Source organism: Mauremys reevesii, linkage group 5, assembly GCF_016161935.1.
Source record: "Mauremys reevesii isolate NIE-2019 linkage group 5, ASM1616193v1, whole genome shotgun sequence".
Taxonomy (NCBI): domain Eukaryota; kingdom Metazoa; phylum Chordata; order Testudines; family Geoemydidae; genus Mauremys; species Mauremys reevesii.
Genome location: NC_052627.1, coordinates 58,785,445 through 58,812,425, shown reverse-complemented (window position 1 = coordinate 58,812,425; position 26,981 = coordinate 58,785,445). Strand labels below are relative to the sequence as shown.

Sequence of the window (26,981 nt, the reverse complement as noted above, 5' to 3'; positions counted from 1 at the left end):
TTTGCCCTCTGCTGCAACATAGGGTAGGATCATGGATATATCTCGTGCATCTTCCTGCCCTCAGCCACTGCAGGGGCCTCAGACACTGATGTACCTCAGTGCTCCTATTCTCTGCCTGTGGGTTTAATTTAGTGTGGTAATTAATTGATTGTAATTGTTGTGTTTTTTGGGGTTTTGTTTAGTGTTGTGTTGCCTGCACTATAGACACAGAGGTCAGGAATGATCTTCTGATCTCTCTGATCTTCTCTCACCTCTCCTCCTCCTCTCCACAGCCACACTGAGACCAGCAGGACACTCCAGCAGGCCACCCTGGTGCCCCACAGCCACTAACAGCCAATAGCAGCAAATGCAAATTCAGCCTGCAAGAGCCTCCTGTTCTCAAGATGGAAGAGAGCCCAGATACCTGTGCCCTCAGTGCATACAGCAGCATTGAACAGTGAGTGGAGGGATGGGAGCAGAGCATGCTCAGGGGGATGCAAATGCTTATAGCAAGAAAAAATCCAAAGATGCACAAGTGTAAACTATGTGTATTTTTGTGTGTGTATGTGCAAAAAACTTTTTTTTCTTTTAAAAATTTTTTTTTATTTGTTAAGATTTTCAAGAACCAGGCAACCGCCCCAACTGCCAGTGCAACCAAAGTGTGCAAGTGGGGAAGTGTGAAAGGCTCTCCCTATGGTTCCCTGGTTTCATTCTTGGAAATTTCTTCTTGTTTTTTCTGAAAACTTTCCATAATAGTTTAACCTGGGACAGACAGTTGGCATAGAAAATGGCATAAAAAATATTGTAAATAAATAAAAGCTTTAAGCAAAAAAGCAAAGTAAAAAAATGGGAAAGCACGGCAAGCATCTAACATATCATATCATATATATACAGTACATTCATATTGAAATCTTTCTTTACACTCTTTTTAGTTAATTTACTTACAGTTTATATACTGTTTATATATATTCAGTCTCTTTCATTCTGGTTTTCATTCCCCTTGGGGTCTGCAAACCTTGTCTGTCTGGTCCATAGAAGGTTGTCTAAAAAACACAGTGTTTTTGGGGACAACCTGTGGCCCATGGACTCCTTGGGATCCGCACACTTTGTGTAAGATTTTCAAATGGAGGTATGGACCCCTTTGGAATTTTTTAAGGGGTCCACAAACGAAAAAAGGATGAAAACCACTGCTCTATACTAGAAGAGGTCCTTTGTAAAGGTTTTCTAATGATATGTATCCAATGGTGAATAATTTAATTACAAAATCTAAAGAGCTACCTTGCCTTATGAAGGCAATTTTTCAGAAAATAATTATATTGGCCTCTTTATTAATATCATATAATAGAACTGCTCAAGATAGTTAAGACCAAAGCAGATTGTGAAGAACTTCAAAAAGATCTCACAAAACTAAGTGATTGGGCAACAAAATGGCAAATGAAATTTAATGTGGATAAATGTAAAGTAATGCACATTGGAAAAAATAACCCCAACTATACATACAATGGGGGGCTAATTTAGCTACAACAAGTAAGGAAAAAGATCTTGGAGTCATCGTGGATAGTGCTCTGAAGATGTCCACGCAGTGTGCAGAGGCGGTCAAAAAAGCAAGCAGGATGTTAGGAATCATTAAAAAGGGGATAGAGAATAAGACTGAGAATATATTATTGCCCTTATATAAATCCATGGTACGCCCACATCTCGAATACTGTGTACAGATGTGGTCTCCTCACCTCAAAAAAAGATATTCTAGCACTAGAAAAGGTTCAGAAAAGGGCAACTTAAATGATTAGTGGTTTGGAGAGGGTCCCATACAAGGAAAGATTAAAGAGGCTAGGACTCTTCAGCTTGGAAAAGAGGAGACTAAGGGGGGATATGATAGAGGTATATAAAATCCTGAGTGATGTGGAGAAAGTGGATAAGGAAAAGTTATTTACTTATTCCCATAATACAAGAACTAGGGGTCACCAAATGAAATAAAAGGAATTTTTCCTCACGCAGCGCAGTCAACTTGTGGAACTCCTTACCTGAGGAGGTTGTGAAGGCTAGGACTATAACAATGTTTAAAAGGGAACTGGATAAATTCATGGTGGCTAAGTCCATAAATGGCTATTAGCCAGGATGGGTAAAGAATGGTGTACCTAGCCTCTGTTCGGCAGAGGATGGAGATGGATGGCAGGAGAGAGATCACTTGATCATTGCCTGTTAGGTTCACTCCCTCTGGGGCACCTGGCATTGGCCACTGTCGGTAGACAGATACTGGGCTAGATGGACCTTTGGTCTGACCCGGTACGGCCATTCTTATGTTCTTAACTCACAGCCTAGAAAATGTTAGCATCCTCTTAAACATTAGGCTGATAGAAGGGGGTATTAACAAGGATTAATACAATTAAATTAAGAAAAGAGAAATGTAGGACACACATTCCAGACAATGATATCTAATGGATTGTGGAACAGGCTCACTAAAGAATTGGTGGAACCTCATCACTTGAGACAATAAGAGCTAGAATTGCCAAAATACTAATAATGTACTGTAGGGAATAAATCTGCACTCCCGGGGTTGGACTGGCTAGTCTATTAGGTCTTTTCCATAGATTCGGTGATTATTTTCAGTAGGAAGCAGAACATCTCATAAATACCAAACACATCCCCTCTTTTCCTTTCTTGTGTTTCTTTAAGATATCTGAGGAAGGCTGAGTAGAAGACGATCACATTATCACAATTAAATCTCTCCAATCTGATGAGGCGGCCTCTATAAGGGCCGGATCCTATGAGGTGCTGAGCATTTCCTCCAGCAAGGTACTGAGCACGCTAGCTCCATTGATGTTAATTGGAGTTGAAGGTGCTCTGCACCTTGCAGTAGGTACTCAAAACATTGCATGATTGGGTCCCATATCTCTACATTGGCATTGTCTATGTGAATGAGGGAAAGATGTGGTGAGATGGAAAAGGGTAGCAAAAGACTGTGAGAAAAAAAGACAAAGTCAGATATGTTAAATATTCAGACCATTTTCTTTATTAGCCAGGAATATGTATTCTCATCTCAAAGATACACTACTGCAATCCTTACAGTAAAAAAGTTTTGCACTGATAAATTATATTTGCCGATACCTCTTTTATGGAAAATGGCACATCAAATAAATATGATTTTTCCACTACAATTTTACTAAAAAGTATTAATTCTGTTTTTGCCATTTTTAAAAAATTGGCAGGCCTGCCGCTTCTCACCTAGTCCTCCAGAACCTTAATAATCATCATCATCATCATCATAATATGAACAGGAATTTCTCCTGATTCTGTTATCAGAGGGGTAGCCGTGTTAGTCTGGATCTGTAAAAAGTGACAAAGAGTCCTGTGGCACCTTATAGGCTAACAGACGTATTGGAGCATAAGCTTTCGTGGGTGAATACTCACTTCGTCAGATGCATGTCATCATCATGCATCTGACGAAGTGAGTATTCACTCACGAAAGCTTATGTTCCAATATGTGTGTCTATAAAGTAACACAGGATTCTTTGAGTCAGACATGGTGTGAAAGGCAAAGCTGAACTGCCATGTGACTTCCCGCTGATGCACTCCGACAGACACTCACAAGTACAATATCTAAATATTTTGTAAGGCCATCATGAACGGACCTATACTTTTCCCCTTCAACGCTGTCAGCATAAATCCAGAAAACCATGACTCAACCTGAAGAACAAATTGCTGGCTTCACCAACACAGGCAAGACAATCAAAACGAGTCTTATAGATCAATAAATCTATTAGAATGGGTCATTTGAACCACCTACTGATTTCTTTGTTGTGAGGGATTTTGCAGTGGTTTAACACTGAGCTAAGACAACCACTGAGTCATCTCATTGTCTTTCTTAGGAGGTTCCCTGTACAGTGTACTTAAGATATTTCAGCAACCTCTGTAGTCCTTCGAAGGATAAACTAGGGCAAAGAAAAAAGAAGATTTTGCTTTTTGTGAAAAGGAATTTCTTCTTCCTTAAACTCAAAATTTATTTAAAAAGAATTTTTAAAAAAACGTTAATTATAGAGCACTGAAACTCATTTGACCAATACAGCAGAGGACACACTAACATTAAGCACCTCTATTACCAAATAACAAGCCCAATTCTGCACTCAGTTATGTGTGTGTAACCTCCATTGACTTTGATAGCATTTACTCCCAAGTACGTGATGGTAAAACTGGGGTCATCCAACTTGTGTGGCTCCAAGCAGCAGAAATTTCATATTCAAGACTGCTTCCAGTCTTCCATGTTTTCAGATAACATGCAATAATTATCAATAGAAAGTTTTGCCACTGACTTCAAATGGAGTATGTGTGGGTCCCTATAGTGGAAAAACACCAGTTACTTCAAATACCTTGCTCCCAACATTTCCCTGTCCTGCTCCATCTTCAATCTAGGTAAGAAAGTCAGACAGTTACTCTATTTATTCCATCAACAAAGCCTGTGCTTTATTAGCAAGAGGCTATCACAAACAGCCAAGTTCTCCATACAACTCCAGGAACCAATCTCAATATAGGCACAAAATTTTGGGACATACCATTACAACACTAACTGTAAAGAGGAAGGGGATTAAAATAACATACACCTCTACCTCGATATAACGCTGTCCTCGGGAGCCAAAAAGTCCTACCGCACTATAGGTGAAACCCCGTTATACTGAACTTGCTTTGATCCACCAGAGTGCGTAGTCCCCCCCCACCCTGGAGCGCTGCTTTACCGTGTTATATCCGAATTTGTGTTATATTGGGTCACGTTATATTGAGGTAGAGGTGTATTTCTTTGTTCACAAAACATACAAATGACTCTGTTTTTCTGTGCTTCAATTTATATTTATAAGCGCTCCTCTAACTACACCACTACCTCGATATAACACCACCTGATATAACACGAATTTGGATATAATGCGGTAAAGCAGTGCTCCGGGGGGGAGGGGGGCTGTGCACTCCGGTGGATCAAAGCAAGTTCAATATAACACAGTTTCACCTATAATGCGGTAAGATTTTTTGGCTCCCAAGGACAGCGTTATATAGAGGTAGAGGTGTATTATTTTCTGGCAGCTCAAAGACAAGCTCACCTATGGTTCATAGTGCAGCAGAATCTCACTAATTCTAACTAATGACTTGGAACAAGTGAATAATACAGGAAGAAGCAAACACAATGAATCACAAACTGTACTTTGTTCATCTGTTTTTGCATCTGTAGTTTAGTTGTAATTCTTTATGATAAATCTTAGTAATATGAGATCTCACAACAGAACTCTGCTATTACATTTTATGGAGCTGCCATTTTAGCGGGTAGATTATCAAGTGGAGGACCTGATTTAGGGGCAGGGGACCACCTGGGGTGCTGTTTTTGTTGTTAGCAACAAAAGAGAAAATAGAATGTTTGAAGTAAAATGTTTCAGGTAGTCCATACATGGATTCATTTTTCACTAACCTCCTAGAATATTCTGGACCTTTGTAGAATCTTATGAGAACTACATGTTCCTTGAACCTCTTAGAATCTTGTCAGCCATGCCCTCACGGGTATAAGGGGTGGGGCATCACCAGTCAGTCAGTGAGATACAAGACTGAAGTGAAGTGAAAGCCCAGCTGCGATACCGTGAATCTTCTTTTATTGTGTAATTGTGAAAGTGTACTTATGTATTAAGATTTGAAAAGTGTAAGTAGCAACTAATAAAGGACATATTTAATGAGAAGCCAGAGATATCTATTGAACCCCTATCTACGCAACAATATAAAAGAAATACTATTACTACTCTTGCCATGCTTAACACATAATGTTTGATGACTTTTTAAGACTGCAGAACACAGACATTTGTTCTCCCTAATACTGTCTGTTTCCGCCGTAGAAAATAAAAGATGCCCCTGAAGAATCCCTCAGCAGCTCAGTATAGGAAGCAAAAAGCTCAGCTGCAATCTACTTTGCAGCAAGGGACAAATTTGATGGAAAAATATCTGAAACAGAACAACGTAGACTAGGCTTCAGGCAGTAGCGATTGCCCCAGTGCAGAATAAATTGAGGAGCAAAGTGTAAATTATGGAAGTCTTATTGTTAAGGAATTAGCAGATTTACCTGAAGATAAAGAATGGAAATGTGAGGAAAGTGATGGAGAATTATCTAGTTTTTCTGGCGGTGTAAAGGAATGATGATAAAGAAGAATGTGGCTCACATGAAAAGGAGAGTAATGACAGAAAAAAATCTGGTTTACAGGAAAAGGAGAAAAATTATAAATAAGAATCATGCTTGCATGATGACAAAAACAGCAATGAGAAAAACTGCACACCACAAATCGATACATCAAATCCTGCTGTATGGGTAGCAATCCTAAACTCTGCCAATATTATAAAATTATGAATGACCAGGCAAAATCAAGGATATGATATTTCCAGTAAATGAGCAGAAGCAACATTTTTCTAAGTCACGCTGCAAAAGAATGCTTGAGAATGGTGAGAAACTGAATTGGCGTTGGCTAGTTTACTTGAAATCAACTGACAAAGTGTTTTGTTTTTATTGCAAAATATTTAACAAGAACGCCAAATCATAGCTTGAACTTTCTGGGTACAATTATTGGCATAATTTAGCTGATGCTCTGAAGCAACATGAAAAGTCACCCAGCCATTTTACGGCCTACTCCAAATGGATGGAGGTAGAGTCCAGACTCAAGCTGAATAAATGCATAAACACAGAAAACCAGTGCATTATTAATATAGAAAACCAGCACTGGAGGAACGTGCTCAAGCATCTCATCTCAATTACCCTCTTCCTTGCAAATAATAATGTGGCTTTCCAAGGCTTATTGGATAAGTTGTTCACTGAACATAATGGCAATTTCCTCGGCTGGTAGAGTTCCTTGGGAAATATGAAGATGTCATGTGTGAGCACCTACATCAAGTAGATCATAAAGAAGCTATGGACCATTACTGCAGCAAAACAATTCAAAACAAGTTGATTGACCTTATGGCAAGGAAGGTGCTTGATGACATATTGATGCGCCTTGACAAAGTGAAGTACTACACCATAATAATGGACTGCACTCCCATTAGTCACAGTATCATTTACAGATGTCATTTACAGTAAGATTTGTTGATGATGAGGATGGCTGCATCCAAGTAATGGAACACATTATCTGTTTTTGGTCTGTGGATGACTCTATTGGAAAAGGCCTAACAGAACTGTTTATGAACATTTTGAATGAGAATAAAATAAAGCTTCAGTACTGCTGCAACCAAGACTACAACAACAGTGTGAACATGAAGAGAAGAAACACTGGCATCCAGGCAAGGATCCTTGCACTGAATCCAAGAGCTTTCTTCATGCCTTGTGGCTGCCATTCCCTCAACCTGGTTGTATCGGATGCAGTGTCATCTTCTTTAGAATCAATATCTCTCTTCAGAGTACTGCAAAGGATATATGTCCTGTTTTCAGCATCAACTATCAGGTGGAAGATCCTCAAGGACCATGTTACAAATCTGACCATGAAGCCACTAAGTGACACTCACTGGGAGAGCCACATTAACAGTATAAGGCCAGTGAGGTACCAAGTGACTGAGGTTTACAACGCCCTGATGGAATTGGCGCAGTTGAGTAAAGCCGAGGCATTCAAATTTCTAGTCTCAATTGTTGTTTGATATCCTGTTCCAAGTAAACACTGTAAGCAAGGCATCAGAAACTCCGTCAATGGACATCGTGACCACTACTACTTTGCTGAGAAGCTGCCTTGATTTTGTTGTGTATTACAGAGACAACGGATTTGAAGATGCCATCACTGCTGCCAAAGAAACGGCAGAAAACTTAGGAGTTCAGCCTGTCTTCAAGGAAACCCATGTTCATCGGATGAAGAAACAGTTTGGTTACAAGGGCAGAGATGAGGTGACAGGAAGCTCAGAAGAAAAATTAAAGAGAGAGTTTTTTTGCTCACTCATTGACACTGCTCAAGTGTCCAGTGAAGAAAGTTTGGACAAATGAAGCACCACAAAAAGATCTGGGGTTTTTTGTATGACCTTAATAAGCTACTGGCAGACAGGAAAATGCTCTTGCAACAATTATACAGACCTTTACCAGATGCTGACACACGGGGAATGTTCAGACGACAATGATAAAGACCTCTACGTCGATTTGGACAACATCCACCACATTTTGCAACCTGAGAAGTACTCTCTACTCCAAGTTCTCCAATTCATTCATGATGCAGAACTGAAAAACACTTTTCCTAATATGTGGATAGCTCGGGGATTCTGCACATGCTGAAGGTCACAGTCACGAGTGGTGAGTGCAGTTTTTTGAAGCTCAGGCCCATTAAAACATATCTTCGATTGACGATTACAATGAGAGACTGACATTGCTTGATATTTTATCGCTCAAAAATGCCATTGGCCAGTCTTTGACTCTCTCTGACACTGTGCTTCAATTCGTGAGGGCAAAGGCAAGAAAAGCAACCTTTTGAACTAAAGGACTAGGATTAACATTCTAAGGCTATCACCTACTGTAACACTATTTAATACTGGTCCACCCAATGTTGGTGCACAGTTCAATTTACTGATGTTAGTCCATTTCGGTTATTCTTAAAATGAAAAGGTTTCTATAAGCTTAGAGGAAATGATTTTTTTTAATTTGCTTATATATGGCATGAATAGATACAGATTTACAGATCCTAGCATGCAAATGTATCATCTTACATGACAGGAATAAATCATGCATGCAAATTGTGCATCAAAGTCATGAAATGGACTACAAATGCAATAAAAAAATATAGGTATTCAAAAGTTTTACAAATGGACGGGATGGCGCCAAAGACACTCCTTGCCTGAGGTACCATGATCTAGGGCCAGCCCTGATCAAGTGTACCGGTTAGCAAGGTTCTACATCCCAGTACTTGGTAGCACCGAAACAATACGGGAGTGCATTTTATAATATGGTAATGAGACAGGTAAGGGAGGGCTGATAAATATATTCAAGGGATATCTTTTTACTAGCTCTGTCCTACTTTTCAAGCTCTTAGTATATTAGTAATGTTATTCTCTACCTAACCTTCAGCAGATGGCATGGTTTCCTTCTGTCCTTTCAGTCTTTGTAGCATGGCTAATAAGTTCTGGGTTTGAGCAGCTTAGACCTCAGGCTAATACTATGCTGGAATCAATTATGCAAAACCCATTCATTTTGATACAATGTACTGAACTGCTTCTTTCACTGCAAATAGGATAGTTGTTTGGGGTTTGGTTTTTTTATCATTACAATTTCCTCATCCATGGCCAAAGTTGGCACCCTTCTGTTAAGTACATTGCCTCTTGCCTACGAGGCAGTTCTCACTTCCAGTTTAATCAAACACCGTTTGAAATATCAGTAGCAACAAAAGGTGGAGACGTTAATATTTATAGCATGAATTTAAGATGCAATGAGATTAGGGGCCAAATTCATGAAGTATTTAGATTAATAAATTTGGTCATGAATGACTAGCGAAGTTAAAGACAAGAAAACTCTTTAAGGCAGAAAAAAAGAACAGCACGGATTAAGAGGCACGCCTTCTCAGGCAAAAAATGGATAGGTAAGATGGAACATTATCTATTAACAGGGAATTGTTATTTGCTTTGTGTCTAATGTATGTAGAAACACACATACATCCTGCTAACCATCCCCATATGTTTCTCTGAGCTTTGTACTGTCCTAAAGTTTTTTGGTTATGTTTCTCTTTAATTTTTTTCATATTCAAGTGGCATTAACTATCTATGGAGTCCTGTCAAATGTCTGCTTCATTTTTTGTATGATATATTATCTAATTCACTGGCAGACATGGCACAGCATATAAAAGGATGTACTGTATATATTGCCCAAAATAACCAAAAGTAAAAACAGAACAGTAAAGGATTACTAAACACACAAGACAGTTAATTGGGACAGTGCTTTGTGAAAGCATGTGAATTATGACATGCTGTAGTTTGTCATATTACAAAAGTACATTTCCACATATCACTCTAGAACATCAAATTTTGCCTTATTCCATCGAGAGTAAATGGACAGGCATCAAAGGCTTTATAGGAACCAGTAAAAAAGGAAAATCATTAATCAAACATTTTCTCCTGACTCAGATGTTGGCAGGGAGTTAAACTGATAGTATGCTGCTCCTCTCCCCTGTATTTCCAGGTTGGAGTGGGAAAGGATACTTTCATATCACTGCCACTGGCAATAATATTTTCAAACTCATGGATGACAGGAGAGGTCCCAGAAGACTGCAGAAGGGCTAATGGAGTGCCCATCTTTAAAGGGAAAAAAGGAGGAGCTGGGGAACTATAGAAAGTCATCTTGACCTCAATACTTAAGAAGCTAATAAAGCAATGTAGAAAACATTCAATTTGCGAATACCTGGAGGATGAAGGGGTAATCACTAGCAGCCAGCATGAATTTACTAAGAATAAATCATGCCAAACCAACTTGATTTCCTTCTTTGAAAGGGTAACTCGTTTAGTGGATAGTAGGAATGCAGTGGACATAATATACCTCGACTTCAGCAAGGCTTTTGACGCAGTCCCACATGACATTCTGATAAGTAAGCTGGAGAAATGTGGCTTGGCGGAACTACCATTAAGTGGATACATAACTGGTTAAAAACTGCAAACAAATGGATTGATCTCAGATTGGAAAGAGGTCCCAAATGGGATTCCACACAGATCTGTTCTGGGTCTGGTGTTGTTTAACATCTTTATTAATGACCTGGATGTAGGTATAGAGAGCATACTGATCAAATTTACAGTTCGCACCCCAGCTTTGTGTTATTGCCAATACTTTGGAGCAGGGGTGGCCAACCTGAGCCTGAGAAGGAGCCAGAATTTAGCAAGGTACATTGCCAAAGAGCCACAGTAATACGTCAGCAGCCCCCCAACAGCTCCATACCCTCCCCCCGCCCCCGGTCCCAACGCATCCCAATCAGCTCTTTTGTGGTGTGCAGGAGGGTCTGGGGGGAGGGGGAGGAGCAAGGGCATGGCAGGCTCGGGGAGGGGGCAAAGCGGGAGCAGGGCCTGTGGCAGAGCCAGGCGGTGAGCAGTGAGCACCCACCGGCACACTGGAAAGTTGGCGCCTGTAGCTCAGGCCCCAGAGTTGGTGCCTATACAAGGAGCCGCATATTAACTTCGGAAGAGCCACATGTGGCCCCAGTGGCTTTGGAGGATAGAGCTCAAAATTCAAAAGGATCTTGATAAATTGGAGAACTGGGCTATAGACAACAAAATTAAATTTAACAAAGACAAATATTAGGCACTACACCTAGGGAAGAAAAACAAAATGCACAAATACAGGATGGAGGATAACTGGTTTGGCAGCAGCACAGTTGAGAAGGATCTGGGAGTTGTGGTGGATCACAACCTCAACATGAGTGAGCAATGTGATGCTGTTGCAAAAAAAAGCAAATGCAATTTTAGGTTGCATTAGCAGTTGCAGAGCATGCAAATCATGGGAGGTGATAGTACAATTCTACTTGGCGCTGGTTAGGCCTCAGCTGGAGTACTGTGATCAATTTTGGTCACCAATATAGAAAGGATGTGGAGAAACTGGAAAGGATACAGAGATGAGCAACAAAGATGACCAAAGGGATTGAGTGCAAGCCATATGAGCTAAGGCTGAAGGAACTGGGTATGTTTAGTTTGGAAAAGCGGAGATTAAGGGGGGACACGATAACAGTTTTCAAATACTTGAAAGACTGCCATAAAAAAGATGGAGAAAAGTTGTTCTCTTACTACAGAGGACAGGACAAGAGGCAATGGGTTCAAACTACAGCATAGATTTAGATTAAATCGCAGGAAAAACTTCCTAACTGTCAAAATAGTAGGACAATGGAACAGACTGCCTACGGAGGTTGTGGAAGCTCCTCCACTGGAGGTTTTCAAAAGGAGACTGGATAGCCATCTGTTTTGTATGGTTTAGACAACAAATCTCGCATCTAGATGACCCTTGTGGTCCCTTCTCTGTCTGTGGTGCTATGATTCTATCCTCTCATATAATAGGGTGGGGTAGGGAGTGCCTCACTCTCAACTTGCCAAAGCCCAAATGTGTGACACAGACCCAAAATGAGAGAGAGAAGACCATTTTTCTGGCAGGACGCTTTAAACAGTGGCACTTCACTATTATTTCTTATAAACTCAGTTTAATTATTCTACACTACTGATGTAAATAATTTACAATATTAAAAGTGATAACATTATATTTGAGTATAGTATAGGTAAATGTGTCTTTCATAAGGAAGGGCAGTGGAGTTAATTGGGGGAGTGTAGGAATAGCACTCCATAAACATCATGGGCCTGATTTCAAGGAATTTGTAGGCCCACAATTTTACAGGAGTAATACATGCATGCTTAGAACATGCACTTCTGAATATGCAAGAGCACATGGCTATTTAGAGTTTTATTTAGCCATGTGCATGTAAACAGATGTGCAGTAGTGCATTAACAAATGAGAGCTTAGAAACTTTCTGGAAAAGAGGCACTAACTGACCAATCAGACCTTTACAAGGAACTAGGTTATACAGAACTATCTCTCACCCCAACTTTATGAGAACTTCTATACAGTTCAGCTTAAATGTCCATGTAATAAGCACTGTGCTCACTCTCATTTTCTGCTTTGCTGCTGAGACACTAGCTTACCAGTACTTTCAAAACTTGTTTCTTCCTCATCTCCCAGCCTCCCCCCACCACTTTCAATTCAATCTCTAAATGCAACAATCATTAAAAACAATGAGTATGTCTGGCGCAAGAAAACGTGCCTTGATTATTAACTATTCATTAAGTACCTGGCACTGTATCCATAATATGGGATGCTGACATGAAAAGAAAAGCTTTAGAGCTCATTGAAAAGTACAAGCTTTTCCATATAAAAGAGTTAAAAGGGGGACCTTTGTCTGACACATAACAGGAGGCAAAGTCCTTTGTGGTGATGTTGATAGTCTCATCATTTGTGTAAGCTAATTCTCCTGTTTAGATACCACCTTTTCCAAATCACAGATAAATTAACTCAACTTTAGCTAATGTGGTAATGATTTGTAGTGAGTGGCAGAAATTCCCCTCTAATTATGCATGAATTGATGTGTGATTTCCTAATGAGCTTAAGTGAAGAAATCATTATTTTGTGATAAATGCTTTATTTCTTAAAATGCTAGTAACACATTTCTAATAAATTTAATCAAGCTACTCTCACTCATGTAGCATTTGCAATTATTAAATATGCAGACTTATATACTGCCTTATTGCTTTGGTTGATTGCAGGATGTTAAAGTTCAGTGTTTCATAAACAAGCCCATAACAATTCATAGCCCCCACACCCACCCCAACCATGAATTATTTCATTTTGAAGTTCATTCATATTCTGTGGAGATTTCATGCCTTATTAGAGGCAGAATTCTTTTGCCATTTATTTATGAATGTACACATCAGTAAATGAAGTCAAATGTAAATTTTGGTGTACACCTCATTCTTTGAGATGTCAGCTGAGGCAGAGCAGATCACCACAAAAAAAAAAAGCTTATAATTGGAATTCCCTTTAAAAAAAATCCTGGAGGCTCAGATCATCTTAGTCCACTAAAACATCTGTTCTCTGTACCCCTGCTCCTTCAGCTTGCATTGCAGGAATTCACTGGAACATGCCACTTATGTGGAAGTCACATTACTATAGGAGCCTTGGGCTCAGAAAAATCAGAAACTTCCTAGAATTATATGAAAGCTTCTTGTCCCATGGACTTTTCACTTTGGCTAATTCAGACTTTCCCCTTCCCTATTTATCTTTTCAAAAGAGAATTATCCCCCTAGGGATGGGCAGTCTCACCGAAGCTCACTCCACCAAACCCAAAACAGCTGCAGACCTGGTTATTCCACACCTATGAATTGCCCCACTAAAAATGGCCAGTGGAAACCTCCCACAGTCCCATCTAAGCTATTCTGAGTTTCTCAAATGGGTTAGCAACTCAACTGAAGTGTATTTGCCTAGCCATTACCAACACTGAGCTTCAGCCTAGCATGAAGGGTAAACCTTCAGCTCTGCCCTTTTTCAGAGTCCTGCCTGCCACCTTCAACAATTCTTACATTAGAGCTTCATATGAAAAAACCCTACAGGGGCAACTGGGGCTCCTAACAGGCATCTGTCTTGATATTCCATACCTGGAGGAGACTTTTGTTCAATTCCTCATAAGAAATAAGGTTATTCTGGAGAGAAAGAAAATTGAATCCAAGATTGGGGAGAAGTACAGAGTGCTAAGCGCGGTCCTGTGGAATATCTCGGGCACAGTGAGGCCTTCCTTAGAATGCTAGTTTTCTGTTCTAATTCTGAACAGCCCAGCTAACAGAGATGTTCATTAGAACCAGTGATGAGCTGCCAAAATATTAACAACCGGTTCCCTCCTCCTCACCCCACGAGGGGGTCATGCCCCCCCCCTGGGACCCCTGCCCTATCCACCCCCTTCCCTGTCCCCTGACTGCCCCCTGCCACCCCATCCAACCCCTTCTCTCATTCCTGATGGCACCCCGGGACCCCTACCCCATCCAACCACCCCTTCCCTCTGTCCCCTGACTGTCCCTGGAATCCCTACCCCTAACGGCCCCCCACCGCCCCATCCAACCCCTGCTCCTTTCTGACTGCCCCCCCGGGACCCTTGCCCCCGTTCAATCCCCCTGTTCCCTGCCCTATGACCGCTCCGACATTAATCCCCTCCCCAACTCCCCTGCCCTCTATCCAACACCCCCTTTCTGCTCCCTTACCATGCTGCCTGGAGATGGGGGCCCAGCTGGGCTGGGACCGGGGCTGGGACCGGAGCCACCCGGCTGAGGTCGGGGCCGGACCCAGGGGCCGGGCAGGAGCCGCGTGGGTCGGGCAGGAGCCGCGCCACCCGGCTGAGGTCGCGGCTGGACCCGGGGGGCAGGAGCCGCGCTGCCTGGCCCCCAGGTCCGGCAGCGACCTTGCCGGGCGGCGCGGTGCCTGGAGCCCTCCTCCAGCCCCCGCCCCCCGGCCCCAGCTCAAGCTCACCTGGTGGAAGCCGCTGCTTCTTTCTCAGCCCTTCCAGGCTTCCCACTCGAACGGCTGATTCGCAGGAAGCTGGGAAGGGGGAGGAGAAGCCGGAGGAGCTTCAGAAGAGAAGGCAGAGGCGGAGTGAGGTGAGCTGGGGCCGGGGGAAGGGTAGGGAGCTGCTAGAGCTTTTGTTAAATTTAAAAGCCCTTTTGGAACTAGTTGTCCCTCGAGGGACAACCGGTTCTAAACGGGCTTCTAAATTTAACAACCGGTTCTCGTGAACCGGTGGGAACCGGCTGCAGCTCACCACTGATTAGAACTGTAAGGCCTGGTCTACACTAGGCGCACACTAGAGGCACCTTATATCGATTTTAATGGCTCTTTAAATCGGTTTCTGTACTCCTGCCCGACGAGAGGAGTAGCGCTAATATCGGTATTAACATATCGGAATAGGGTTAGTGTGGTATTGGCCTCCGAGCTATCCCACAGTGCACCACTGACCGCTCTGGACAGCATTCTCAACTCGGATGCACTGGCCAGGTAGACAGGAAAAGCCCCGCGAACTTTTGAAATTCATTTCCTGCTTCGACAGCGTGGAGAGCTCATCATCACAGGTGACCACGCACAGCTCATCAGCACAGTTAACAATGCAGTCTCCTGAGAATCGAAAGAGAGCCCCAGCATGGACCGCTCGGGAGGTACTGGATCTGATCGCTATATGGGGAGAGGATTCAGTGCTAACAGAACTGCGTTCCAAAAGACGAAATGAAAAAGTATTTGAAAGAATTTCTAAGGCTATGACTGCTAAAGGCCACAGCAGGGACTCCGTGCAGTGCAGAGTGAAAGTTAAGGAGCTCAGACAAGCCTACCAGAAAACCAAAGAAGCAAATGGAAGGTCCAAACATGCCGCTTCTATGATGAGCTGCATGCAATTTTAGGGGCTCCTGACTGTGGATTCCGAGGTGGGGTTGTAATCTCTGCCATGTCTGAGGATTATGCAGACGGGAAGATGAAGAGGAAGAAGAAGAGGAAGAAGCAGCCAGGAGCTTTTATCACCCTGACGGAATTACCCTGCTCCCAGCCCTCACAAGCAACTATTGCAGAGAATGACGCCCTGGAAGGGAGCTCTGGTGAGTGTACCTTTGCAAATAGCAAACAGTGTTTTTTAAGCAAGCCTTTTTTAATGATTGATTTGCCCTGAGGACTTGGGATGCATTAGTATAGTTACTTAGAAAAGTTTGTTAACATGTCCGGGGATTGAGAGGAAATCCTCCAGGGACATCTCGATGAAGCGCTCCTGTAGGTACTCCAGAAGCCTTTGCAGAAGGTTTCTGGGCAAGGCATCCTTGTTCTGCCCACCGTGGTAGGACACTTTACCATGCCATGCATGTAGCAAGTAATCAGGTATCATTGCGTGGCAAAGCATCGCAGCGTATGGTCCCGGGACTGCTGGCATTCAAGAAGCATCCGCTCTTTATCTTGTTCTGTTATCCTCAGCAAAGTGATATCGTTCAGGATAACCTGGTTAAAAATCAGGAATTTAAGTAAGGGGGGTGGCCATTTTTCTACTGGGTTCGTGGAATGCAGCAGCTTAAAAACACTTTCCTGCGGAGGGGGTGAAATGCCGATGATCTTTTCTGTTTGGTCACCGGACAAGCAGTGGGTGGGGGAGGAAGGTTGTTGATTAGCAGGAGCTAGCGTGGTATTAGCCATGCGTTGGGAGGGTAAATCACTGAGACAGTGGCTTACCATGGCCGCATGCAAGCTGAATCCTGATGCCTGGACCTGTGACTGTGAGATCTGTAACCCCAGAGATGCAAGCAGTCACTATTAAGATGAAAAATGCGACCTTGTAGGAAATCACATGTGCTATGTAAGGTGAATAGTGCTTTTCACTGTGAAAGAGTATAACCATTGTTCTGTAAAATGTATCTTTCTAAATATTTATCTCCCTCATGCAGCTGCTCCTCCATCCCAAAGGCTAGCACAGATAAGGCGGAGGAAAAGAAGACGCGAGATGAGATGTTCTCAGATATTTTATGAAAGAGCTCATCTGAATGAGTGGAAGGACGTGGTTTCAAATTACAGGAAAGAGGCCAGTGAACGTGAGGACAGGAGGGATGAACGTGAGGACAGGAGGGACAACCGAGATGAGAGGTGGCGGCAGGAAGACCGGCAGGAAAATCAGCGGTGGCGGCAGGAAGATCAGCGGTGGCGGGATGCAACTCTGGGGCTGCTGCGGGATCAAACTGACATGCTTGTGGAGCTTCAGGAACGGCAGCAGGATCACAGAGTGCCGCTGCAGCCCCTGTATAACCACCCTCCCCTCACCATGTTCCTTAGCCTCCTCACCCAGACGGGAGGCTCCCTCCACCCCGTGGACAGCCCAACCAGAAGGATGCCGTTACTCTGAATTTTTTTAATGGCCTTCTCCATCCCTCCTTTCCTCCTCCCAAAGCACACCCTTACTTTTTATAATGAAAAATAAAGAATTCATGCTTTTTAAATGAGAGTGACTTTATTTGCATAAGTAAGCTGTACTCGAAGGGGGAGGGGGAGTTGCTTACAGGGACTGAGTCAATCAAAGGGTTGGGTGTTCATCAACAAACACAGCAGTCACACTGTACCCTGGCCATTGATGAAGCTCGTTTTCAAAGCTTCTCTGATGCGCACCGCTTCCTGGTGTGCTCTTCTAATCTCCCTGGTGTCTGGCTGCGCGTAATCAGCGGCCAGGTGATTTGCCTCAGCCTCCCACCCCGCCATAAAGGTCTCCCTTACTCTCACAGAGATTGTGGAGAATACAGCAAGCAGCAATAACATAGGGGACATTGGTTTGGCTGAGGTCTGAGCGAGTCAGTAATGTCAAATGCACATTCCACCACCATTCTGCACTTGCTCAGCCTGTAATTGAACAGATCCTGACCACTGTCCAGGCTGCCTGTGTATGGCTTCATGAGCCATGGCATCAAGGGGTAGGCTGGGTCCCCAGGATAACGACAGGCATTTCAACATCCCCAACTGTTATTTTCTGGTCTGGGAAGTAAGTCCCTTGCTGCAGCCGTTTAAACAGAGTAGTGCCTGGCCATCCGGATGTTTGTGAAACGTGATCCACCAGTGCTTGCAGCATCATTGAAAAGTACCCTTCCGGTTTACATACTGGGTGCCCTGGTGCTGCGGTGCCAAGATAGGGATATGGGTTCCATCTATCGCCCCCCCACAGTTAGGGAATCCCATTGCAGCAAAGCCATCCACTATGGCCTGCACGTTTCCCAGAGTCACAACCTTCGTAGCAGCAGCTTAGTGATTGCTTTGGCTACTTGCATCACAGCAGCCCCTCAGTAGATTTTCCAACTCCAAATTGATTCCCGACTGACCGGTAGCTGTCTGGTGTTGCAAGCTTCCACAGGGCTATCGCCACTCGCTTCTCTACTGTGAGGGCTGCTCTCATCTTGGTATTATGGCGTTTCAGGGCAGGGGCAAGCAAGTCACAAAGTTCCATGAAAGTGCCCAAAGTTTCGCAGCCACTGGGAATCGTCCACACCTGCAACACAATGCGGTCCCACCAGTCAGTGCTTGTTTCCGGCCCAAAATCGGCGTTCAATGGATAGAATCTGCCCCATTACCATCAGGATCTCCAAAGCGGTTTGAGATAATTCTGTGTCCACGTCCTCATCACTGTCATCGCCGCTGCCGTATCCGCCTCTTACTGTCCTGGTTCAGCATATACTGCACGAGTGCGCGAGGTGTTTAAAACATCCACGATTGCGGTATGGAGCTGAGCAGGGTCCATGCTTGCTGTGCTATGGCGTCTGCACGGTTCACCAAGCAAAGGGCGCGGTTGTCTGCCGCTGTCAGGGAGGGAGGGAGGGGTGAGGCTGTACCCAGAACCAAATGATTTTTGCCCCATCAGGCACTGGGATCTCAACCCGGAAATGCCAAGGGGCGGGGAGGCTGGGAACTATGGGATAGCCCACAGTGCAATGCTCCAGAAATCGACGCTAGCCTCGGACCGTGGACGCACACCACCGATTTAATGTGTTTAGTGTGGCCACGCACACTCGATTTTATAAAATCTGTTTTACAAAACCGGTTTATGCAAATTCGGAATAGTCCCGTAGTGTAGACGTACCCTAACTGACAAGAAGATCTCTCATTTGTGAAATACACAAAGATGTTCAACCTCAAGGTGGGACAGGCTGAGTTGTTTTAAACTCAAGTTATCAGGAAACAAAGCAGACATTTCTGAGCTAAATTCATATTAGCATTTCTATAAAGTAAGGAAAGTGGCTCAGAATTACTATTACTTCACTTAAGGTTACTATACCATACCACTGGTGCATAATTACAAATACATTGATTTTACTTTGAACATAATGTCTTTTTAGTGTACTCAAGACCCACTGATCTGATGTTTGGAAAGCATTTTACATATGTGTCAGATATGCAAGCTAAGCATTTTACGACATGTGTCAGACTGCAAGATGCTGTTAAGTGTTATATTGTAACTGTACCTCCTCGATTCTTTTTGTTAACAGCTGCCATACCAGATCAGTCAATAGATCTATCCAGTTCAATATCTCCCCATATGCCCCCAAAAGCACCATCATGACAAACTGTACAATTCTCTTCCAGAAGTGTGGAGTCCTTCGTGACCCTCACAGACAATCAACCTATGCCCTAAAGAATGAGAGTCAATTACCCTTATCGTGATTTTAGCTACCACAGCTGCAGGTATTAAATATGCTTATAATACTGAGTCTTTTTAGAAATGCAGCTACTGTATTTGTCTTCCAATGAACTCCACAGCTTTAGCAGTAACATTAATGAGTCTTCCCTCTACACGAAAACATAATGGGTCTAATTTTTAAAGGGCCTCAACCCAGCCCTTTTTTATGCATGCCAATCCAGTCTAATAATTGGACATATACATGCCATCATTTGAGGCCTCAAGTAATTGCTCCTGCAAAATGAGAACCACTATTATTTGCATGCTAAGTTACCCATTCAAAAGGAGAGGACAGTTTTAAATATCAGGTACAATAACATATTGAGATATATATAGATATAGATATAGATAATATGATATATATTTGTTGGGGTTATTTTTTTACTAGAACTATATTTGTCAACCCCCTATCTATCTATCACCTTATCATAGTATCATAGACTATCAGGGTTGGAAGGGACCTCAGGAGGTCATCTAGTCCAACCCCCTGCTCAAAGCAGGACCAATCCCCAACTAAATCATCCCAGCCAGGGCTTTGTCAAGCCTGACCTTAAAAATCTCTAAATGCCGTTAGCCTTCTTGGCAACAAAGGCACACTGTTGACTCATATCCAGCTTCTCATCCGCTGTAACCCCTATAAGGCTTCAGTCACCATAGTATCTGAGTGCATGCAATTTCTATACAATCTCTGTGTAAGCTTGAAAGCTTGTCTCTCTCAACAACAGAAGTTCATCCAATAAAAGATATTACCTCTCACCTTGTCTCACAATCTTTAACGTATTTTTCCTCGCAACATCCCTGTAAGGTAGAGAAGGAAGTACTAGTATCTCCATTTTACAGATAGGCAACTGAGGCAGACAGAGTCTAAGTGACTTGCCCAAGGTCACACAGAAAGCCAGAGCAAGAACTAGAATCTGGGATTCTCAAGTCCCAGGCTAACACCCTAATGACTGGGTCATACTTTCTCTCTACAATCTCTTAAAATCTATAAAATGAAAAAATATAACAAAAATAGTTCATCCATCTATCTTAATAATTCACACACAGCTTGGCATGGAAAAGCTATTTGAAAAGCATATATAAAGTAATAAGAAGATTCACAAGCCCGTGTTTCATATCTACTTATATTTGGATTTTGAGGCATCTTCCATATTAGCATCACTTTGCAAGACACAAATCCTGAGCACTGTAAATTGTAGTTTCTCCTACTCTGCCTACTCACTCTTGTTCTAAATGCTTTAACCTATATCTTCCACTGCCGGAACATCTTCCACAAACTAATTCAGACCATTAAATTTTCCTCTCTCAGATACCCAAAGTCTGTCTCATTTGAGCTAAAGCCTTTATGTTATAGTCAATAATTATGTTAAATATTGTAAGAAATATAAACAATGATAATATAGGCTGGGATTTTCAAAGGAGCCTAAGAGAGTTAGGCATCTGACACTCACTGAACTTCAATGAGACCTGGGCATTTACTTCTCTTAAGCTCCTTCAAAATCCCAACCATAATGTATCAAACCGAAAATTAACTTATCTACTCCTACATTTTGATTTTGGTGTCCCTTCTGTTTGCCCACAACAGCAACATTTCTGATTTATGTTCACATGATTAGAGGACGGAAGAATGTATAGCACTACTTCCCATAGTGCTTCTTTTAGACAAAGGTTAGTAACATGTCCATTGAGCTGATCACACAGTCCTTACTCAGGCAAAATACCCTGACTTCCATCACCGAAGGACTGTTCCCATAGTTTCCTTCATTTCCAATTATTGTTGTTCAGAATAAGTTGTACCATTTCTGACGGAAATGAGCAAAAACTTCAGTTTATGAAATCCTGAGATTCAAATTCAATATTGTTTTCCTTCATCAAAACATGCAAATTCAAAATGTGGTATACTGCAATTTATTAAACACCATTTCACTAACATTCCTTAAAGAGAATTTTTTGGGGCTTCAAAACAGCCCAGAATGAAGCTGAATATTGTTCTGTATTTTTTTCTGTGAAATTTCATTAATCGTTTTTGCAAAGTGTTAATGAATATTGTATGCATAACTATATAATGAAAAGGGGCACAGGAAGTTACAATTTTTCTAGACGTAAACAGCATATGTATGTTCATTAGTCAACATTTATTTAAAATAAAAACATATTATTCTGCCATTTGCTAATTATAGTCTGCTAACAAAAGAACTTTTTCATAAGGGATTCTTTTAATTTAAGGAGTCTGGTCCAGAGCACTTTATAAGCCCTAATTTTGCATAAAGTTTTTCAATCCTTTCCTTATGCAATCCTTTTCTGTAGGTATGTCTGATTTCCTATTTTAAAAGATTCTGTTTCTCCAATCTTGGCTATTGGACCACATAGATCACTTCAAACTTTCATTCCATATTTCAGTGTAAACTAGATTACAAAAAGGAAAAAAAGTTAGTCAATTTAACAAGAGTTGTGGTATTAATATACTATTTTTTAAATCAGAAAATATCTTCTGTGAAGGACAGAAAACAGATTCCTTTTTTTTTAAAATCAGAGTCTCTCTGGTCTATCCATCGATATTCATAATAATTCATAATTTTATGTAAATATCTATGTTTTATGGATGTTACCAGCAAATGTTCCTCTGGACTATAAAAGTAATAAATAAAACATATATAAATCCCACATTAAGCATTCCCCAGAAACACAGAGAAGCAAAGTCTAACCCATCATATTGCTAAAGACACATAGAAGAATGGATAGTCATACTATTTTTTAGGAAACTACAGAGGGTTTTTTCAGTAAAATGGATCAATTTTGTGAAATCAGAACAAAATATGCTGCTCTTCCTTTCTATAAACATGCCGGATTATAAATTGTCCTGTTTATGATTTCTGTCAGGCATAACCAGACATACATATAATAAGTAATACTTTGTGTGAAGAATTATTTAATAACAACCAATAGGTTAAAATTTTTCAGTGATAATGCTCATGCTTGCCACATGTACTCCTCATGCATGAAAAACTCCCATTGCATTCAAAGGCAACTATGCCTAATTAAGGAGTGTATGATCATGGACAAAATCTTTAAGAATACTGGAAATTTCAACTTAATTCACTATCAGGACTGTATGGTTACAATGAAGACCAGCATAGATAGATGTAAGCTATGTGCACAACACCACATATCTAGTCTTTTATTAGTTCTACTGCACAGTTCCATCTAACATGCTCACTATGGCCCCAATTCATCAAGGCACTTAAACACATAGCCAAAGTTAAGTATATGCTCAAGTGTTTTGCTGAACAGGCTCCTGTATCAGGAACCATACTGTGTGTAACAGTGCTTCTAGTTTTAATTATGGGATACATCAGATACAAAAGATGGGGGATGGATTAGTACTTAGATATTACGGCGATGGGCACTACAGAAAAGTCAGGTAGATAGATAAACAGATCAGCTAGTGGACTAGCTGGCATGTGCACGAGTTTGAAATTGCTTGCTATATCTTTGGCAATTAATAGTTTATTATTACAAAAGAGCAATTAGACCACGCGTTTATTTGCACCATCAAAGATCCAAGGAGTAGATGAGATTAAGGGATAGCACACAGAGGAGCACTATATACAACATTGTTTTCAAAAACAGGTTGTGATTCACTGATGGATTGTTGAGGATTTTCAGTGGGTCATGTCCTTAGAAAGCTGTTAATATTAAATCTATAGTGAACAGTGTACTTTACTTTAAAATTACTATCATAGTACTGCATTTGCTGGCCTATAATATGCAGTTATTGGAACACATTAGGTATTAATGAGTGTAGTAAAATATACACATAACCACCCCGAGTCATTGACATTTGAAGTCAAAGTTATGGCATTGACTCACATGATTCTGCATCCTGGGAACCAGCAAGGGTTGCCAAAGAATCCTTGTTAACTTGTCATTACAAAATTTCTGTTTTGCCAACCTCTGCAGGGCAGATGCATGCAATCTTGGTATGTCAGCTCTTTCTTACAAGATGAAATCAGGACGAGATCATTAATTAATCAAGTTAAATGAGGAAAATCTCAAGTATTCTCTGTAAGCTATTCTCATCTGCCAATGGATCACAACTATATTTCTCTACTTTATCCCTATGTGGCTACACATTTGCTTATTTATAGGGGGAAAAAAGGGAAACATGTTTTTAAGGAGATAATTTGGCATACAGAAATAGACTTAAAATAAAGAGAGACACATCAGAAATAGTGAACCTGGCACACCACTTCCCTCTATATGATTCTGTGAATTTTAAATCAATTCAGAATTGTACAGGGAATAACTTCCCTGTCTTCTGCAGGACTAGAAAGAAGACTGACTGCAGTAACTTCCATTTTCTTATGTACAATAAAACCCTTGAGACATACTTATTAATATCATAGAGAAATGCAAGCTAAAAAATAAAAACCTGAGTAAAGTTTCAGGCAGAAGAGGAACTTATCTGTTGCTGAATTCATCTGGGTATGACGCAGGTTGCTGCAGACATAAAACTATCGAAAGTCCTTCCTTTGGGGTTCTGAAATATAAAATATTCATGGTCTATAATTTTGCATAATTTGTTTAGCTGCTGAAGCATAATTTAATTATTTGGTGCATAAATTCTTAGAAAAGACTGAAGAAAAGAACAAAGTATTTTCTCAAACTAATTCTTTTATTGGTAAACTAAACGTGCAGTATAAACACATGTAAGACTCGAGGCATGTGCATACTATAAATGTATGCATGTATACAGTACCGATATCATGCTCACTACTTTCCTAATACCATCTTTACTTCACCACCTATTGTGTTTGATGACACTTGGCTTCTTATATTCTTGTTTGTTCACTAATGATATTGATTTTCCACATCAACGTGATGTGATCTCAAAAATATACTGGAGTTCTGTGACGTCAAGCCACAGATTCCAAAAGCATCTTCTACAGCATTTGCCTGCATTTGAAGGCTATCGTGTACTTTCTCAAATGTTAAGTGTATGAGGAAAACATGCAATTTTAATTAAACAGGAGTCAAAATTGTACAGTGAGATTTTTACCAGCAGTCAGTTTGGGCCTAACTCGAATCTCATTGAAGTCAATCCTATCAGTAATTTTTCATCTGAAAACCACCACCTTGAACTCTGGTGGTTCCGATGAAATGGAACACAGCTCTAAACACGCCATCCTGCGAAAACAAAATCTGACCAATGGATTTTTTCAAACCCCAAATCACCTTGGTTTATCCATTACAGAGACTGGACAAATCCAAGATCTTTTATTTGAAACCCACTCTCCATTAAATGTTGGTGGGTTGGATCAAAAGGAACAATGCTAATTAAGAAAAAGTATTCACTTGCATTTATAAACAGCCTTAATTGTTTACATGTTTTTATCATTATTTGTTTGCTTAATTAGAACAGCATACAAAAAAAGCTATGAAGGCAAGGTCCCTCACTTCAAGAGCTTACAATCTAAAAAGACAACGTACAAAGGATGGGGAAATGAGATGCAACAAACAGCAGAACGGTGAAGCAGAAAACATTTATTGTTATTGCTATGATTTGTTTGTTTGAATGTGTGTGTTGTGTTTATGATTTTCAGTCAGCTGCTTATTTAACACTTCACTGTTTATATACTTTACAGTATTTTGGAAGTATATTTTAAGGAAGAGCATTTATGATATAAATATACATTATTTTAATAAACAAAAGAGTGCTCTGCTCTTCTTGCTCACATGAGTAGTCCCCTTGAAGCACATGCACAAAAGGAAAAGTATTTCCCAAAAAACTGGCAGAATAACAAAATTTCAAGTAAGTGTTTTAAAAGATCATTTGAGTATGTTGGTATTCCAGAACAATCTATCTCATTTTTTACAAACCAGCTGTAAATCAAAGTCAGGTTTATATACACAATATAAACTAAATCCTGTAGGTTTTTTTCAACCTAAGTTCCATTGGGAGTTTTACCTGAGTGAGTACTTCAGGATTAAAACATTATGAAATATTATATCTATGTAAAGGTATAAACATGAGCAATGATTACAAGATATAGGGAGGTATCCTCAAAAGCTGCTGGGGATTTACGTGCCGAACTCCCACTGAAAGTTGATGTAAGGTGGGCACCTAACTATCTTTGGCACATCTGAAAATTTCACTCTTAGTCCATACAGTACATATAAAGCTCACATTGATTTACAACTGAGGCCCAACTCTCTCAAAGCAAGTTAAGTACTGAAGCCAATGAGAATTGCTCATTATCTGGCTCCAAAATAGGGCTGCTGGCTTGGGAAAAAAAAAGTGATGATCACTGTCATGAGATACCACCGTACATGGAACTGATTTAAAAAAAACATTCCTGAAATTTCACAGTCTTATAGAAAATCAGTTCTTAACGTTTATTGCCTTTAAACCCCATATTTCTGGGAAAACTATGTAATAATCCACTAGGCCTTTACTACATCACCTAAAAGTACCCCTGTTATAAAAAATAAAATAAATAAATAAATAAAAAGCCTGATGGGAAGGAAAATTGACAACTATTAAAAGATTTTATGAATTTGATTATACACAAGTTTGATTTCTATGACACTGCAAAGTAGGAAGCCTACTGCTCTGCACAGCCCCAAATTCGTTTCTGACCCCTTATCACAGCACACATAAAACTCATAGGCAAAAAACTATATTCTTCTTATTTTCTAATTAATGTAAAATTCACAAAGTGAGTGTGCCCATGTCTAGGGTACAATGAGAACGACTCTTACTTGGAAAGCTGCAAATTCTCCCCAGAGTCACTAAGACAGCCAATCAAACTAAACCATTTAAATCATAGCCTATCGCTGCTACCTTTGAAGAATCTCAAGAAGCTCTGGGAGCAGGAAGTACCTGAATTTGGACAACTACCAGTAGCATATGTATCGCGGGTGTTTACTATTTATTTGAAAAGAACATGTAGGGGTAGAATACAACACAGAAGGTATTTAAAGTCCTTTTGAAAATCAAGTCACTATTGCTGTGTGTTTCTATATCTCAGGCTACATGATTCTGAACCCGACCATTTTGTTTTATTTCATTGCGATTGGCAGGCTGGGAGTTGCCCAAGACAATGAACGTAACCATAACCCTTCTTCATGGTAAACATATAATTTCCCCAGTGATCCAGTGAGTAATAACAATATGTGTAGTACATACAGTGTTTACATTCCCTTGGGTTTAATATAGCTCACAGCAAAATTGATTTTCTGGAATCTTGCAATAAACCTCATCAAAGTAAATGAAACCCACAC

The 26,981-nt window shown here is 40.9% G+C and overlaps 1 long non-coding RNA gene across 4 annotated transcripts in view; it reads right to left on the bottom strand.

Moving 5' to 3' along the window:
- The window catches only part of LOC120406216, a 223,463-nt gene that overhangs the window by 95,338 nt on the left and 101,144 nt on the right, over positions 1–26,981 (bottom strand). For 2 of the 4 annotated variants that reach the window (XR_005599142.1, XR_005599143.1), the window contains exon 2: positions 24,130–24,237. This is a non-coding gene — a long non-coding RNA (uncharacterized LOC120406216). Of the gene's footprint in view, positions 1–21,654; positions 22,104–23,567; positions 23,693–24,129; positions 24,238–26,981 lie in introns of those variants that run through there. The other 2 variants (XR_005599145.1, XR_005599144.1) reach the window with 2 other exon arrangements.